Genomic DNA, 6,000 nt, shown 5'->3' on the forward strand with positions numbered 1-6,000 from the left:
AATTTCAAGTAATCTTCCACAATTTCAGCACCAGGGTTGAGAGTTACTAGAAGATGCATACACAGTGCAACTTCAGAACATTTTTTCTGGATGACAAGCTCTTAGAAAGGCGTGTAAAGGCTCTTCAGAGAAAAAGTTGCTCACCAGCATTGGTACCAAACACCAAGAATGATGGGATCAGTGCTGATCCTCCCAACTGGCCTTTGAGTTTGTGGTGGGTCCATGACAACTCAAGTACATTATGAAACAATAGTAGCTGTACTGAACATAGCTATTATATGGACCATGGTAAATTCTCATAGGTGAACAGTGATGCTATGAATTATTTTCTGTAAATACAAAGACAGCTCTTACACAGAGCAGTCTCACAACAATGAACCTCTGTTGCTAGTTACCGCATTTATTTTAATTCAGTGCAATAGCTCAGCTTCAGCATAACCCAGCAACAAGCTCAACTGATGAAGTCAAACTGAAAAAAATGTACTCTTTGAGCAAGTTAGTTCTAGCATCTCTCTGAATAGGATTTAGATCAGTGAATCTTTTTAATTCTGCCATTTGGTCTTGTGTTTGCTGTGGGTTCTGCAAGCATATGTGCCTCCAGAGGAGAATTTTTCCATGTCTCCATTGGTTGCTCTACAGTAACTATTTGATAGAGCAAATTGATGAACCCCAAATTAGAAAATTATGTATTTTTTAAAAGATTATCAATCTTTCTTCTCATTCATTCCTCAACTTCTTGCAAATATTCTTAGCTACAGTATCTTAGTTATGGTGTTTATAAAGGATGAGAGAGATTTTAGAATCTTAATGAGATCTGCAGTAACCAGAGAAAACAAAATGATAATCAAAGGCAGGGGGGAGTTCTGATTACATTCTAACACTAGAAAAGAAAGGCCATTCGAACTTACACATGGGATGGATTTTTTTTTTCATTGAGATACTTAAAGACCTAGAAAAATAGATAAGATGGGAATAATTATGTAGTTCTTAAGAAATCTTTTGAGATAATGAGTGGTATACCAGTCTACAAATTCTGCAATCTTGGTAAAGGTAGAAGAGCAAGTATTGCTGCTTTTCAAAGGATATACAAGAAAAGCGTGTGGGATGTCAATTTGCAAGGAAAAATGATAGTAACAACTTTTTATAACAAGAACAGAGATATTGCTGGACAAAAATGTTCCCACAAATCTTCACTTGCAATAAGCTTTTAAGTGTTGAAGAACAATGGGTAGGATTTTATTCTATAGAAAATTTTAAAGGTTTTTTCCCCCCTTTTCCTTCAGGGAATCAGGTTGAAGAAAACAACCTGACAAAAAAATTTATATTGATTTGTCAGAAAAAAATGAGATTTGTTTTGGATTCTTTTTGTAGCATTTATGATATATATATATAGGGAAATAATTTAAAATATTTTTTGGCTTTAAGAAATGACTCACAAAACCAGGAGTTTTCTTCTAAAACATACTATATCAGAAGTGTCAGTGTAAGCAGAGCATGGAATCCATGTCCTATTTACTTTTGGGACATTGTGCACAAGCTGCTAAAGATGCAGACAACGTGTTCTGAACAGATATTTAGTGGGTAATATCAAAACAGAAGAAACTGAATCTTGTGCTGGCATACCAAACCCATCTCCAAGTAAAATAAATAAAATAATTTTAAGAAATTAAATCTAGCCATCAAGTTAATTAGAAAAGGTATAGAAAGCAAGGCTGAAGGTATTAGCTGAACATTATAGAAGACAAGTGAAGAGATAAATCTGAAAATTCTTGTAAACTTTGTCACAGAAATGGACAAGACAGAGCACAGCAATCATAAAAATTCCAAAAGTTGCACTCTAGGAATCTATTCAGGCATGAATCTTTAGACACTGACATAAATTTGGAGTTTTGTTAGACATTCCAGGTGGTAATGTATGATCTCTAAATATTTATGAGAAGGCATTAGTATTCAGAAGGGATTAATGGATTTCCTGCTGGAGGCATTGGAGGCCTTTGGTAGTCAGATTTTTAAAAATCAATGTGTTTATTTTGATTTTAAGGACTGAGAACTCAACAGCTTGTTCAAATAGGTAAATTGATTATGTAATTGTAATGACATTTCCGAGTATATCCTTTTCACCTGATTATGCCATTGGAAATAAATCACTAAATGGAATCTCCTGGTTTTCTCTTTTTTTTTTTTTTTCCTTGATATAATGTTAGGTAGGAATTTTAAAATCTAGATAGAAATTAAAAATTCCTTTCTCAGTGCCTGGTCTTACTGAATTTTTCAAAAAATATGATTAAATGTAATATTAATTAATATTCAGATTATGTTGATATTAAAATTTTGAAATAGCACTAAAATAAAAATAATTTATTTTTTCTTTGTGCAAACAGCTGCTTTGTACTATCAGTGATGAAATCACATACTACAGAAAAGGAGAGGCCTATTAGATCATCTCCTGCATCTGTTTCCCTCCTCCAAAACCAAATTGCTCCTCCCTGCTTGGAATTTTCAGAATGGCCCCTATGTTTATATTTATCAACCTGAATTCCCTGCTTTTCAAGACTATGGTTAAAATTTCTGTACAACTTGATAACAAAAGTTTCCATAAGAAAAGCAACAAAGCCTCTGCCTTGAAAAGCTATTAAAAACGTTATTGTCATTGAAACTTTTTACACCCATTTTCAGTTTTCACAATGATTAGAATCAGCAACATCATAAAGAGATAATTGCTGAGTGACAATAGAATAAATTCAACCAAACTGCATTATGCTGATGTTATGCAATGTTACTCTGTACATATATTTATTAATATGAGAGACCTTTTCTTTTTTACCTCAGACCACTTTCATCAGATTCTTGGTGGAAATGCTGTCATCTCTAGAAGGAACTGTCTACATGGTATTGCATGATGCTGTTTGTCTCTAAATGCTGATTTCCCTCCCCCCTCTTTACCTATTATGCTTGTCACAGGAGTCTCTAGCCTGAAATCAGCATAAATGAGTGTGGCTGGCACTGTGTGCATGCACAGTCACACGGCCTCATCTGTGAATCTGCAGCAATTAATTATATTTATAGTGAAATATCTGCAGAACATTTGCATGTATGAATTATGTATCGAGGAAAAAGCAGTACACTATGGTTTATGCATTTTTTGTTCTCATGAGAGTCCCTTTGTATCTGTAATATATGCTATGAAGCAAACCCTATTTTTATTAATTTGTCTATCAGCTTCATGATGAAATATAATTTTAAATAAAGACATTATTTTTAGAAGTGTTTTTCAAATACCTATTTATCATGATTTTACCCTTACATTATCAAATAAATTGTCCATTACTCTTTAATGTATTTTTTCTTTAAGATTAAGTTCTTCTAGCAAACGCCAAGGCAATAAAACCCGTGAATCATCAGTGAGTACAGGCCAGAGTTTAAGGCAATGAAGTATGCATGAAATACAAGCGTGATGTGATTATTCCTCTTATTATGGTTATTACAATACATAATGAGCAGTGTCAGTCTGTTATCTTATCATTTTATTATTTTGTGGATTCACCCAAGAGTAAAATGTAAATGTAGTAACAGAAGTAATGAGTCAATGGCCTGGGAAGCGTGATAAAGAAATAATAAGAAGGTAGTATGCTGCAAAGACTATTCTGAGCTAGAATAATTGTATGCTCTGAAATTAATTATCTGCTACAAATATGACAGGTGGCTAAGTTAGCTGTGAAAGAAAACAGGTCAGAATATTCAGAAAACCTTTTTTCTTTGCTGAAGAACTTTTGGAGACAATAGTGAATTAAAGATTCATACATTAAAGTTAATCTGCTTGAGGCTCCTGTTAAGAACTTATTTTTCACATACTATCTTAAATAGAGGTGCACCAAATACAGCTTTAAATTTCTCATGATTTAGTGCATGCGTGTGAAAGGCTAACTTTCATTTTTAGTGTACATTAGTATTTTTCCAAAAAGCAAGAAAAAAACCCATAAGAAATAACAAGAAAGCAGATAATTTCTTTTTAAAAATGGTGTAACATACAGTAGCTTGAAAAAAATATAAATAAATTTTATTAAGACCCCAATTTCTTTAGTGACAGGGCCAGGATCTATTGCAGCTCTCTCATGGTGTGACTGCTACATATACTTCATGCACCTGTTTGCTTGTGTAGAGTTTTGCAGCCTGGAGAAAGGTTCCAAATATTAAAACCGAAATTATTTAAATTAAATCTTCTGTGAATATTGCTCCCTAATTATCCTAGTTGTTTACAATTACCACAGAATTTTCACAGATTACACAAACCATTAAAGATTAATAATTATTATAACACTTGAGGAGAATTCTAAGATGAGATTATTTTTCTTACAAAAATCACCGTCAGCATAGCCACTACAGTATTACTTAATTTATTTTGCTGTAGAACAGTACTCAGCCTGGAATGATCTTAGTTAGAGAGGAGGAGGGGATCATATTATTCTTCAAGGTTCTGTTGCAGGAAACATATTAACATTCATTGACCTTGCAGTGGTAATTTGTACTGATGAGCATCATTATATGACTGGTATATCAAAGCAGCCCATTAGAGATAGGAAGCATCCTATGCTATTCAGAGACACTATTACCATCTGAGAGGTGGCTGTCATGGAGTCTTTACATACAGGAGATATTTGGAACAGTGGAAAACTACTAGAATAGCCTGGTTAAGCCACCAAGTTATTGTAGCTCACAGCTCAACCTTTAAAAATCAGATCATATGAAAAATTCACATGGATACCTTTCTGGTAAATAAATATCACATCTTTCCAGTTTTAACCACAGAACTACCTTCTATTAGTGGATGAGTAAAAATTAAATCCTATAGTGAATGAGGAATACATGTTTGGGAGTACAGAGTCACTCTCCGTTCTGACCATGGAGACGCTGGCCGAAAATAGAACTGTGATTGCAGTATTCTAAATACAGAGTCACCCTGCAAGCTCTTCTTAGGAGGTGCAACACATCTCATTACCACATTTTGGAAGAAATATGTTCTTAACAGTGGATTTTCTTCTTGTATTGAGGCCATGAATATAATTACCACTTGATAATTTACAGTGTGCCAACTGTTTTACTGCATCTAGTAAGCAATAAAGCACTAAAGGGAACATGAAGTTTGTGGCACCTGCAACTCATTAAAAGGGCACTATCAGAAGCAAAGTGTTCAGTTATCATGTAGTGCTTGGCTATACACAAGCAGCATTTAGGATTGATCTAGGAATGCTTACATAAAGGACTCCAGGCAACATAAGTTGTTCAGGGAGTGTATGTTCAGAACACAGAATACAGGAAGCCATACAAATTTATGAAGAGAAATTGATTTTCTTCAGAAGTAGAGCAAAACATCTCTGGCCATAGGAAGTTATTTTTCTTAATAGTCTTTTCTGTGTTCTCTCTTGCCTTTCATGTTCTGAACACACATCTACTAAAAAAAGTGTTTGCTATGCCACCACAGAGGAGAACATTTCAAATTAATAATTTCACTAATTAAACAGGTACATAAAAAGAAACCTCAACTTTTATTTCTTAACATAAAGTTTCCCTAGAATGAAGTATTTAGTTTTATTTAGCTAAAACCATACAAAGGGTTTGAGAAGTGGTCACCCGTGTGTCCCCAGGTCCTGTGGGTACGGGGGCTCTGCATGGCTGCTCCTGCACAAGCAGTGGAGTGCTCCTGACACGCTCCCTGCGTGCTTTGTGCGGAGCACAAATGCCAGAGCAGTCACACCTGCACTGCAAACACATCCACTGAGGTTTAATCCTATGTGCTCCAGGACCACCTGGGAAGAAGTCTCTCTGGGAATTCACAGAGCCTGCTCCTGGTTGTCCTGTTCATTTGAGGCAACTCCTGTGCTTGCAGAGGATGGGCTGAGAAGTGTAAGAATTGAGCTGGGCATAGAGCAGGAGAGGCATCCTTGAGGAACTATCTTGTAAGGTGGGCTACCTTCTCCAAGACCGTCCCATTGGCACTCACAA

Source organism: Onychostruthus taczanowskii, unplaced genomic scaffold (assembly GCF_017590055.1).
Source record: "Onychostruthus taczanowskii isolate IOZ18803 unplaced genomic scaffold, ASM1759005v1 scaffold20, whole genome shotgun sequence".
NCBI classification, from domain to species: domain Eukaryota; kingdom Metazoa; phylum Chordata; class Aves; order Passeriformes; family Passeridae; genus Onychostruthus; species Onychostruthus taczanowskii.